Source organism: Phyllobates terribilis, unplaced genomic scaffold (assembly GCF_046119375.1).
Source record: "Phyllobates terribilis strain yellow unplaced genomic scaffold, ASM4611937v1 Scaffold_97__1_contigs__length_5976380, whole genome shotgun sequence".
Taxonomy (NCBI): domain Eukaryota; kingdom Metazoa; phylum Chordata; class Amphibia; order Anura; family Dendrobatidae; genus Phyllobates; species Phyllobates terribilis.
In genome coordinates this window covers 55,352-69,016 of record NW_027362857.1, presented here as the reverse complement: position 1 = coordinate 69,016, position 13,665 = coordinate 55,352, and positions in this window count along the sequence as shown.

Below are 13,665 nucleotides of genomic sequence, written 5' to 3'. Positions count from 1 at the left end.
TTTTGGCAGTGAGGGAGTTAATTCTCTCTCTCTCTGTGCTAGACGAGGTCCAGCCTCGCCCAGCTGCAATCAATGCTGCTGTAGTGAGACTCCTTCAAATGCCTGCTGGTCTGTTAGGGAAGTGTCGGTGAAAGCATTTCATGCAGACTAACAGAGCGGATCGTGGTTTTTGGAGTTTCAGAGATAAGTGTATTTGGAGAGTTTTTTCCCTTCCTCGCTTTATCATTTATCTCCTTTCCCGTTGGTGTTCCCTCTGTTGTAGTTGTGTAGTTTTTGTATGCAAGGTGGTTTTGGTTTTTCCCTTGTACTGTCTCGTTCGTCTAAGTACTGTGTGTGGGCATATTATTACTTGTCCCCTTTTGTTGTGATCGGGGTCCTTCTCAGGACTAGATTACTTAGGTGCAGGGATCCTCAGGAGGTAGGGGTTACGCTGGTGGCCTGGACCTCTGTACCTTTAACAGTACCTCCAGGTTGAGGGATTAGTCAGGGCCCCAGCTTAGGGTCAGCTTAGGCCCCCTACCTCCAGTATACAGAGACAGCGTGACATTTTCACCGACCCACTTAGTTTTTCTCCAGCTACCATGGATCCAGTAGCCGGTCTAGCTCGGCAGTTGCAGAGTTTGTCCATGGAGCTGGCGGACGTTAGGTCCAAGGTTTTGTATCCTCGGGAGCAAGCCGGACCAGAACCTAAAGTAGCTCTCCCTGACAGGTTCACTGGGGGGCGGGACAAGTTTTTTGTTTTCCGGGAGGCATGCAAGTTGTACTTTCGGCTGCGGCCTCGGTCATCGGGGAGTGAAGAACAAAGGGTGGGAATTGTCATCTCGCTCCTACAAGGGGACCCACAATCTTGGGCGTTCTCTCTTCCCCCGGGCTCCCTGGCTCTCCAGTCAGTGGATAGGTTTTTCGCTGCTCTGGGACTCGTATATGATGACCCAGATCGGATCTCCCTTGCTGAGTCTAAGTTACGTAGGATTCAGCAGGGAGATCGTCCGGCGGAGGAATTCTGTTCGGAGTTCCGTAGGTGGGCCACGGACACCCAGTGGAATGACCCGGCTCTTAGGAGCCAGTTTTGTCAAGGTTTATCCGACAAATTACAGGATGTGTTGGCACAGTATGACTCTTCCGCGTCACTGGAAGCCGCTATGGCCCTTGCTATTCGCGTTGACAGACGGCTTCGGGAGAGGTGCGGGATAACTCTACCCCCTGTGATGACTCCACCTCCTACAAGGTCCCCTCATATGGTGGTTTCCCTGGTCAGTCCAGAGGAGCCTATGCAATTAGGAGGGACATCATTTCGGGGGAGGGGACCGGTGGTGCGCCATAAGACAGGAAGGTGTTTCTTCTGCGGGAGAAAGGGACATTTTATTGGGGGGTGTCCATCCCGTCCCTTGCAGAGTGAAGAGTCGTCGGAAAACTGTTGATCCCAGGTTGTGTGGTGGACGGCAATCTGGGAGTAGGTATTTCGTCCCTAGGTTCGTCTCAGTTTCTCGTACCGGCGGAGGTGGTGGTGGGTACGAGAACTGAGAGGATATCTGTTCTTCTGGATAGTGGGGCCGGGGCTAATCTGGTTGATGCTCGGTTTGCCCGGGTTCAAGGTATGCGATTGAGTGAGTTGGCTAAACCCATCCCCATATTCTCGATCGATGCCAGGCCTCTCGGTCAGGGAAGTTTTTTGCAAGCTGTGCATGACGTAAAACTTCAAGTGGGGGCGATACATAAAGAACTGTTGTCTTGCTACGTGTTGGAGGGTCTTCCCACTCCTATAGTGTTGGGCCTTCCTTGGTTAACTAAGCATAACCCGGTTATTAATTGGCAAACCAGAGAGATAAGCCAATGGAGTAAATTCTGTAATAAAAACTGCATGAACACGGTCATCGGTGCGGTTACTCCTTGGGTCTTACCTCCATTTCTGGCGGACTTTGAGGATGTATTCTCGGAGAAAGGGTGTCAGGAACTACCTCCTCATCGCGAGTATGACTGTTCTGTAAAACTGCTCCCTGAGGCCAAGTTACCTAAAGCTAGGTTGTATAACCTTTCTGGTCCTGAGAGGCAGGCCATGAAGGATTATATTTCAGAAAGTCTGGCTAAGGGGCATATTAGACCTTCATCTTCACCGGTGGCTGCGGGGTTCTTCTTTGTTAAGAAGAAAGATGGAGGCCTACGCCCTTGCCTGGATTTCCGTGAACTTAATCGGATTACGGTCCGAGATCCGTATCCGCTCCCACTTATTCCCGATCTCTTTAATCAGATCGTGGGCGCCAAATGGTTCTCTAAGTTGGATCTCAGGGGGGCGTACAATCTGATTAGGATGAAGGAGGGGGATGAGTGGAAGACGGCGTTTAACACTCCGGAGGGGCATTATGAGAACCTTGTCATGCCATTCGGTCTGACTAATGCCCCGGCGGTGTTCCAACACTTTGTTAATGACATTTTTCGCCGCCTGGTGGGACAGTTTGTTGTCATATATCTGGATGATATCTTAATTTACTCGCCGGATCTGGTGTCTCATCAGGAGCACGTTAGGCAGGTGTTACAGATCTTGCGGGATAATAAACTGTATGCCAAATGGGAAAAGTGTGTGTTCGCCGTACAGGAACTCCAGTTTTTAGGCTTCCTGGTTTCAGCGTCCGGTTTTCGTATGGACCCTGGGAAAGTGCGGGCAGTTCTTGAGTGGGATCGGCCAGAGAATCTTAAGGCACTACAACGTTTCCTGGGGTTTGCTAATTATTACCGGAAGTTCATTCGTAATTTCTCGTCCATGGTTAAGCCTCTCACAGACATGACTAAAAAGGGGACGGATTTTTCTAGGTGGTCTGACAAGGCTTGTCAAGCATTCTCCTCCTTGAAAAAATGTTTTGCCTCGGCACCCATACTCATTCAACCTGATGCGTCACAGCCATTCATTGTAGAGGTAGACGCTTCCGAGGTAGGGGTGGGAGCAGTATTGTCACAAGGTTCGTCCCCTGGTAAGTGGCATCCGTGCGCCTTTTTCTCTAAAAAATTGTCGTCCGCTGAGAGGAATTACGATGTCGGCAATAGGGAACTCTTGGCCATTAAGTTAGCTTTTGAGGAGTGGCGCCATTTTTTGGAGGGGGCAGTCCATCCGGTCACCGTCATCACCGATCACAAGAACCTGCTATATCTGGAGTCCGCGAAACGTCTGAATCCCAGACAAGCTAGGTGGTCATTGTTTTTTACCAGGTTTAATTTTGTCGTTACATATCGTCCTGGGTCAAAAAATGTAAAGGCGGATGCCTTATCTCGTAGTTTCCCTGGGGCCGGGAATACGGACGACCCGATTACTATCCTTCAGGAGGGGGTGGTGGTTTCGGCAGTATGCTCTGAGCTGGAGGAGGAGGAGGTATTGGAGGCTCAGGGAGACGCCCCTGTTGGACCTCCGGGGAGACTGTTTGTTCCAGATCAGTTGCGACAAAAGGTGATCGAGGCACACCATAACTCAGTTTTTGCAGGACACCCGGGGAGTAGAGCAACTGTGGATCTCCTCTCGCGTCGGTTTTGGTGGCCTAACTTACATAAGGAGGTGGTAACTTTTGTCGCGTCCTGTGGGGTTTGTGCACGCTCTAAGACCTCACATACCCGTCCGTCTGGGGCCCTCTTACCTTTGAAGATCCCGGAGCGTCCTTGGACTCATCTGTCTATGGACTTTATTACGGACCTCCCTCCGTCTTCGGGTAAAACGGTCATACTCGTTGTAGTGGACAGGTTCAGCAAGATGGCACATTTTATCGCTCTTCCGGCTCTCCCTAATGCTAAAACTCTTGCGCAGGTGTTCATTGGGGAGATTGTGAGGCTTCACGGGGTACCCTCCGAGGTGGTGTCTGATCGGGGGTCTCAGTTTGTGTCCAAGTTCTGGAAGGCGTTTTGTGCACGGCGGGGGATGCATTTGTCATTCTCATCGGCTTTTCATCCTCAGACCAATGGTCAGAAGGAACGTATGAACCAGAGCTTGGAGACATATCTCCGGTGTTTTGTGTCAGAGAACCAGGAGGACTGGGCTTCTTTCTTACCTCTGGCAGAGTTTGCTCTTAATAATAGGCGGAGCGAGTCCACTGGTAAGTCCCCGTTTTTTGGGGCATATGGTTTTCACCCCCAGTTTTGTACTTTCAGTAGGGGGGGGCTCTTCGGGGGTTCCTGAGGAGGAACGATTTTCCTCATCACTCGCTTCAGTATGGAGAGGGGTGCTGAAGAATCTGAATACTATGGGGAACCGATACAAACGTATGGCTGATAGGAGGAGAGTGTCTGGTCCGGACCTAAGTGTGAACGATCGGGTATGGTTGTCTACCAGGAATATAAAACTTAAGGTTCCCTCCTGGAAACTGGGTCCCAGGTTCATCGGGCCGTACAGAATCAGTTCTATTATTAATCCGGTGGCATTCCGTCTTGACCTCCCCCCTACGTTTAAAATTCACAACGTGTTCCACAGATCGTTGCTTAAGAGGTATGTGGCGCCGGTGGTACCGTCACCTTTACCTCCCCCTCCAGTGGTGGTCAAGGGTAACTTGGAGTTCCAGGTATCGAGGGTCATCGATTCACGCTTTAATCGCAGGTCCCTTCAGTACCTGGTTCATTGGAAAGGGTATGGTCCTGAGGAGAGGATGTGGGTTCCTGCGTCGGATATTAACGCAGACCGATTAGTTCGGGCCTTCCACACGACTCACCCGGATAAACCTGGCCCTGAGGGTCCGGAGGCCCCTCGTAGAAGGGGGGGTACTGTCACGGGTGTGTCGCCACGAAGATCGTCACGATTACACAGCCTGACTTCTCGCAGCTGACTTTTTGGTGCTTTGTGTTTTTCGGCAGTGAGGGAGTTAATTCTCTCTCTCTCTGTGCTAGACGAGGTCCAGCCTCGCCCAGCTGCAATCAATGCTGCTGTAGTGAGACTCCTTCAAATGCCTGCTGGTCTGTTAGGGAAGTGTCGGTGAAAGCATTTCATGCAGACTAACAGAGCGGATCGTGGTTTTTGGAGTTTCAGAGATAAGTGTATTTGGAGAGTTTTTTCCCTTCCTCGCTTTATCATTTATCTCCTTTCCCGTTGATGTTCCCTCTGTTGTAGTTGTGTAGTTTTTGTATGCAAGGTGGTTTTGGTTTTTCCCTTGTACTGTCTCGTTCGTCTAAGTACTGTGTGTGGGCATATTATTACTTGTCCCCTTTTGTTGTGATCGGGGTCCTTCTCAGGACTAGATTACTTAGGTGCAGGGATCCTCAGGAGGTAGGGGTTACGCTGGTGGCCTGGACCTCTGTACCTTTAACAGTACCTCCAGGTTGAGGGATTAGTCAGGGCCCCAGCTTAGGGTCAGCTTAGGCCCCCTACCTCCAGTATACAGAGACAGCGTGACAATAACGCTCCATACAGAATACTGGCCCCCATAAAATGCTCTGTACAGGATACTGGCCCCATATAAAGCTCCATGCAGGCTGTTCTCCCCACATAATGCCCTATGCAGGCTGTTCCCCCCCCTTATAATGCCCCATGCAGGATGTCACCCCCCTCCATATAATGCCCCATGCAGGATGTCACCTCCCCCATATAATGCCCCATGCAGGATGTCACCTCCCCCATATAATGCCCCATGCAGGATGTCACCCACCCAATATAATGCCCCATGCAGGATGTCACCCCCCTCCATATAATGCCCCATGCAGGATGTCACCTCCCCCATATAACGCCCCATGCAGGATGTCACCCCCCCATATAATGCCCCATGCAGGATGTCACCCACCATATAATGCCCCATGCAGGATATCACCCCCCATCTCTTTAAAATGCCCCATGCAGGATGTCACACCCCCCTTTTATAATGCCCAATGCAGGATGTCACCCTTCTCTTTAAAATGCCCCATGCAGGATGTCACCGCCCCCATCTAATGCCCCATGCAGGATGTCACCCCCCCCCATATAATGCCCCATGCTGGATGTCACCCCCCATATAATGCCCCATGCAGGATGTCACTCCCCCATATAATGCCCCATGCAGGATATCACCACTGCACCCATATAATGCCCCATGCCTCCATACATTAAATAAATAATCGAATACTCACCTCACTCCTCCTCACCTGTTGCCGCTGCTCAGGTCTGGACTCCAGCGCCGCAGGATGTCACCCCCCTCCATATAATGCCCCATGCAGGATGTCACCTCCCCAATATAATGCCCCATGCAGGATGTCACCCCCCATATAATGCCCCATGCAGGATGTCACCCCCCCTCTTTATAATGCCCCATGCAGGATATCACCCCCCTCTCTTTAAAATTCCCAATGCAGGATGTCACCCCCCTCTTTAAAATGCCCCATGCTGGATGTCACCCCCCCATATAATGCCCCATGCAGAATGTCACTCCCCCATATAATGCCCCATGCAGGATATCACCCCCCCCATATAATGCCCCATGCCTCCATACATTAAAAAAAATAATAATCAAATACTCACCTCACTCCTCCTTACCTGCTGCCGCTGCTCAGGTCCGTACTCCAGCGTCGCCGGCGTCTTCCCGCTCTGCGCTGCCTGTGATGGCTCAGGGGAGGGCGCGGTGGAAAGACGTCACCGCACCCTCTGACCTGATATGTCACAGGGAGCGCAGAGCAGAAATACAGCGGATCTGCGGAGGCAGGAGGAGAGGTAAGTATCCGGCTGCTGGGCCCTGAGCAAGCGGGGGAGAAGGGCGGGCGCTGGCACCGCTCTCCTCCACCCATAGCCCGATTCATGCTTAGTATGTCCTGCCAGCCTCCTTGGTACTTTCATGCCCACCCAGCATGTCCTGCCAGCCACTGGTGGTAGTACATGCTGCTAGGCATAGTAACAGTAACGAGAGGTTGGCAGCAGGACAGGCTGGGCAATGGGCATGATGATAATCATGCCCATTGCCCAGTAGCATTTACTGACAGCCTCGGCCAGGGGTCCTCTCAGTCACCCCTCCCCCCTATCCCTTCCTCCCCTCCCGGCCCCTGCTTTTCATACTCATGCGTCGAGATGAGCTGCAGGCCTGCAGCCGCTGCCTAGGGCGACGGCGATTCCGTCCTCCACAGCGCGCACAGGAAGCAGTCCCAGGGCGATGATGTCATCGCCCTGAGACTGACCTCCTGGGCACGCGCCTGCAGAGGCGGCAGAGGGGCACTGCGGCAGCAGGCAGAGCAGGGAGACCGGTCTCCTTGCTGTGCTGCTGCAGAGGGCCCATCACTAATCATATTGGCAGTGCTGCCTATCTGATTAGCGAACCGGGGGGTCCTCTGTTCTCTGTACAGGGCCCAGTGGGTGTGAGGGCGGGGCTTAGGGGCATGGCCATCGGAACCCGGAGCGCACCGGGGGTTTTCCTGATCATACGGTGGGCCAGTACGCCCCTGCTCATAAGGGCACACACTGTGCAATTATCTGAGATTCTAGCGTGACCTCCGCAGGGAGGATGAGAGTGATACGTGGTGCAGAATACGTTGGTCTATAAGCAGGCATGCAATACATGGGGTGCAGAGAAAAAGGTTGCACTTGGGTCACGACCTGACTAAGGAGGCACGGTACCGTGTGAGGCTTATTCTCTTAGCTCCCCCGCCAACAATTTATATACAAATAAGATATTATACAGTGCTACATTATACAAGGTATAAAGGATGGTGCCCACATAAGAGTGCCATTCTTTAGCAACAAAATAACAGTGCCACTCAGAGCCAAAATAAATACGGCTATATAGTGTTCTCAAGATAGCACAATAGATTGCTCAAATAAATACTGTCATACAGTGCTCACATATTAACACTATGAAATGCCCAAATAAACACCACTTTACAGTTCTCACATGTTATGACCATACAGTGCCCAAATAAATACTACATTACAGTGCTCACATATTAACACTATGAAATGCCCAAATAAACACCACTTTACAGTTCTCACATGTTATGACCATACAGTGCCCAAATAAATACTGTCATACAGTGCTCACATATTAACACTATGAAATGCCCAAATAAATACCACTTTACAGTTCTCACATGTTATGACCATACAGTGCCCAAATAAATACTACAATACAGTGCTCACATATTATCAAAATACAAGGCACAAATAAATAGTACCGGACATTGTTCACATATTATCACTATACAGTTCCCAATACATAATCTAACAGTGCTATACAATGGCTAACTAAAAATACAATATTTAGACTGAGTCATGGTCATAACCTTGTCAATCATTCCTGGCACCAATATAGAAGCGGGAGGCTGATGGGACCCATGTGTAAATGCCCTGGGAAATGTCTGTGCTTCATATGAGGGCATCAGCACTATTATTTTGGGAGGCCTTGTTTCAGGGTTTAGATTGGGCCCAGTTACTTGCTGGCCACCTTCTTCGGAGCGGCTCTCCGTCACCCCTCACCACAATTCAGTAGACCCATACCAGCTATTACTGAAATTATTGATTGCCAAGTGTAACAGCGGAAAATAAATTATTGAAAAAAAATAAATAAATAAGCACGATGCTCCCCGATCCTCTGGGCGGCATGTAGACTTCTTTTTATAATTTTATAAACTTGTGTATTTATAGATTTGATGTCATTAATCATTAATGGTCCATTACTTATTATTCCTCTATGTAGTCCTTTCTCCAGCTCCGGTGTTATATACTTATTTTATATAAAAAAAGTTCCAGTTATTAGCTAAGGCTGAAAATAAATAAAGTTTTAGAGTCAGTAAAATATAAAAGCGGTATTTTATATTGGGATTTCTTATAGCAAACTCATCTTCTGCTTGTGAGTGCACGTTGCTATATAAGGACGCAGCCACCCAACCAACCCGAACCAAAGACACCCCAGTGACAGCCACATAGTCACTATATAGCTCTCACTGGCGGTAAACTGACCGTTTTAGGCAGCGGATGCAACCAAAACTCACTCATGTACTTGAAATCCCACCTACCCAGTTTTTTCATTGACTAACGTGGGCTAGGTTTCAACCACATCAGAAAAAGGTGATGAGTGAGCACATATATAATAGGTATCCGTTTGATCCCATGATCTAATATTGGCGATGCCAGGGGTTCTAGGGGAAGGAGAGGCTGCTCACACTGCTGTCCACCCTGTCTGATCTAATAATGAAGATACCAGGGGTGCAGCGGTAAGAAGAGGCTGCTCACACTGCTGTCCACCCTATCTGATCTAATAATGAAGATACCAGGGGTGCAGCGGTAAGAAGAGGCTGCTCACACTGCTGTCCACCTGTCTAATTGATCTAATACTGGAGATACCAGAGATCCTGAGGTAAGAAGAGGCTGCTCACACTGCTGTCCACCATGTGTATTTGATCTAATACTAGAGTTACTAGGGGTGTTGAGGTAAGAAGAGGCTGCTCACACTGCAGTCCACTATGTGTATCTGATCTAATACTAGAGATACCAGGGGTGCAGAGGTAAGAAGAGGTTGCTCACACTGCTGTACACCTGTCTAACTGATCTAATACTAGAGATACCAGGGGTGCAGAGGTAAGAAGAGGCTGCTCACACTGCTGTCCACCATGTCTTTCTGAGCTTATACTAGAGATACCAGGGGTGCAGAGGTAAGAAGAGGCTGCTCACACTGCTGTCCACCATGTGTATCTGATCTAATACTGGAGATACTAGGAATGCTGAGGTAAGAAGAGACTGCTCACAGTGCTGTCTACTCTATCTATCTGATCTAATACTGGAGATACCAGGAGTGCTGAAGTAAGAAGAGGCTCTTCACACTGCTGTCCACCATGTCTATCTGATATTATGCTGGAGATACAAGCAGTGCTTAAATAAGAAGAGGCGGCTCACACTGATGTCTACCCTGTCTATATGATCTAATACTGGAGATACCAGGGCTATTAAGGTACGAAAAGTCTGCTCACACTGTTATAGGTTATCTCTAAGTCATATCAGGAATATTCCTATGGCACATGCTCACAAGTTTCTGTGCTAATATTCTAGGACAGGTTTCTTTCTGTGTAACAAGACACTGACCATATTAATTGTGTAGTGTTTACCTCCCTAAACAAAAAATCTAAAATTGCTAATTAAAGGTATTTATAAATGTATTCATTAAGATTCCATTTAGTTATTTATTTTTTTCTATTCCCAGAGAGCCCCGTTAAGGAAAAATTGCAAAACAATGAGATACATTTCTCAGAGTCCTATTTTATATATCCATATACTGTATGTGATACTGAGTTTGTATGTTTTCCCCGTATTCTTGTGGGTTTCCGCTGGGTTCTCCGGTTTCTTCCTACACTCCAAAGACATACTGATAGGGAATTTAGATTGTGAGCCCCGATGGGGAAAGTGTCGATAATGTCTGTAAAGCGCTGCGGAATTAATGGTGCTATATAAGTGAATAAAATAAATCAAAATAAATACTAGAGTAAAATAAGAGAAGCCAAAGAAGGCGGGGATAATAAAAGTGACGGTGCACTTGTGTAGAGCTTGAGTAAAGTACCTATATGCAGGCCTGGCGTCAGAACCCAGCGCACCCGGGCAAGTGCTGGGGCCCTAAGGAGATGGATGGGCCCACTTACCGTCGGGCACCCCTGCGCGCTATGGGACCCGTGAGCGGTGCGGTGCCGGTGCCAGCGCCCGCCACCCACCCCCGCTTGTTCAGGGCCCCTCTCCCCGTGCCTCCGCACCATCTCTGGTCTCTTCCGCGGCTGCTGCACTGTGACGTCTCAGGCCAGAGGATGCGGTGATGTCTTTACACCATGCTCGCTCCAGATCCATGACAGCGCAGAGCGGGAAGACGCCGGCGATGCTGAAGAGTCTGGAGCAACGGCAGCAAGTGAGGAGAGGTGAGTACTTGATTATTTTTTTTATATGTATGGAGTCATGGGGAATTATATGGGGGGGGGACAAGTGACATTCTGCATGGGGCATTATATGGGGGGAACAAGTGACATCCCGCATGGGGCATTATATGGGGGGGGATAGGTGACCTCCTGCATAGGACATTATATGGGGGGACAGGTGACATCCTGCATGGGGCATTATATGGGGGGGAGGTGACCTCCTGCATAGGACATTATATGGGGGGAGAGGTGACATCCTGCATGGGGCATTATATGGGGGGAGAGGTGACATCCTACATGTGGCATTATATGGGGGGAGAGGTGACATCTTGTATGGGGCATTATATGGGGGTGAGACGTTAAATCCTGCATGGGGCATTATATGGGGGGGAGAGGAAGAGATGGAGGAGAAAGAGCAAGTGAGAGAGAGGAGAGAGTGAGAGAGATGGAGGAAAGGGTAAGGGAGAGAGATGGATGAGACAGAGATATGGAGGAGAGACAGATGGAGGAGACAGAGCAAAGGAGGAGAGAGAGAGAGGGAGGAGAGAGAGAGAGGGAGGAGAGAGATAGAGGGAGGAGAGAGAAAGAGATGGAGGACAAAGAGCAAGGGAGAGAGAGATTGAGAAGAGAGAGGAGAGAGTGACAGAAATGGAGAAGAGTGCGAGGGAGAGAGATGGAGGAGAGAGAGAGATAGAGGAGAGAGAGATGAAGGAGAGAGAGATGGAGGAGAGAGAGATGAAGGAGAGAGAGAGAGGGAGGAGAGAGAGAGGGAGGAAAGAGAGAGAGGGAGGAGAGAGGCGGGAGGAGAGAGATAGAGAAAAGAGAAGGAGGGCGGAGGGAGAGTGAGATTTTTCCATCTCAAAAGTTGGATTTCACAATGATTTCAATGGGGTCCATGTACTGGATCAAGTTCGGGTACAGTTTTGGTACCCGAACCAAACTTTGGACTAAAGTTCAGTTGGGTACCAAAACCTGAACTTCCACGGGTCTGCTCATCCCTTGTCATGCTAGGTATGGGAAGAAAACAGCGTACGACAACGGGAAAAGGGGGAAAGCCCAGAAACTAGGGAAAGGGGGAGTGGAGACCCCTAAGCAGATCTAACAACACCATGACTCCCTTATCGTTCTTAAATAGGTTCCACACCTATCGCCAAGCAGGATACCTTAGTCCTGGCTGACCCTAGAGCTAGGCCCTAGGTAGGGAGGGGGAGGAGTTAGCACTAGTCGGCCCCACTGCAACTAAAGACAAACAAGGGAAACAGACAAGGAGATACACTTAGCTTTGAGGAGACACCAGAGAGAACACAACTACAATCCATAAAGGAACTCCAAGAAGAATATCGCTGACTGCTAGAACTCCAGACCTGAACAGAGGAATTTACTCTATCACCAGCAACTCTCTTGAGAAACTGAGTATATTTAAAGATCCAGAAAGGGTGTGTTAATTAGCAGGCGATCGTGGAGATCACCGCTGGGTGCTAGAGTGGGAGGGATGATGAAAGGATCAAGAAGGTGTCTGCAAGGCCAAGTGCAGCGACCTTCTACAGCCGGATCCAGAATGACTGTATGTCAAGCCTGACACACCCGTGACATCCCTAGTTCCTAATCCTTTAACTGGTTGGGATGCAATACTACATTTCACCTCTAGTAGCCACTAGTGAAAAATTTGATTACCTGTCACAATCACAATAATAGTCGATCATTAGTGATCCAGTTCTCAATCTACGTCCCATTAGTTTACACAGTCTGTAAAATTGCCCTCCAGGAGGAGACTGGTATCTTTGTCCTGCCTACCACTGTTCTCCTACACATGTGCAGACTTCCATTTCTTAAGGGGACTTATTTTCAGTCAATGTCTATGGCACCTAGGTTTTGTAAATGCCTCCCCCATCCCCCATATCAATCTGTGGTTTTGCAACCACTGAGTTCCAATACTGTGCTATGGTCCACAGTTACAAATGTCTTTATAATAATTCCGATTGTTGGATGTCAGTTGATGTTGAACCCCACCGGTGAAGAGGTCAATATAGTAAACCTGGAAAACCCCTACAATGCATCAAGTTTATGGCTGCTAATTGTCATCATGTAGTTGATGGCGAAATATAACAGGTACAGTCTAGGGGTACGGGAGACATTTGAGCTGATAAAAGCTGAGTGTGCATGGTGATAGATAGCGGCTCTGTAAGACTAAACTTACCTTGTGGCCGGAGTCTGTAGAGCAGAGTTACTGTACATGTCCAGACTCTCTGACCAGGTCTATGCAAAAGTATGAAAAGTGATATAGCAATGTGAAATTCAGGCCAACACTCCCTTTTTCCATAAAAGTCAGCACTTTATTTAATCCATATAAACACAACCAAATTTAAGTGGCTTCGTACAAAAATAGCACATGAAAAATGTACAAATGCCATCAGCAAAACGTACTTCAACCAGACGGCAACGCGTTTCTGAGCTCTACGTTTCTTAGTTTGAGCCTGAAAAATTCCACAATACTTAACACAGGATATCTGAGTTCGCAGATTCGTAACACTCAGGTTAAAATGTGCATAGACAAAATATATAGATAAAACCTGTAAAAACCACAATGTGGATAATGCGGATAAACGAACCATACAATAAAGTAAAAACAGGAGCCGAGGCTGTAAGTGCGGGGATTTCTGTGCTTGGGGATCATACTCGATACTGGATAAATTGAGATGTTTTGAAAATGTTGTATCCATTATTTTATCATTTGCAGATCACTAACACGTCTCTCCGACCTGTGATTTCCATAGTTCCACGACTTTTCCGTCTTATGCTCAGAGGTCTAGTATTAACCCCTTTACCCCCAGGGTGGTTTGCACGTTAATGACCAGG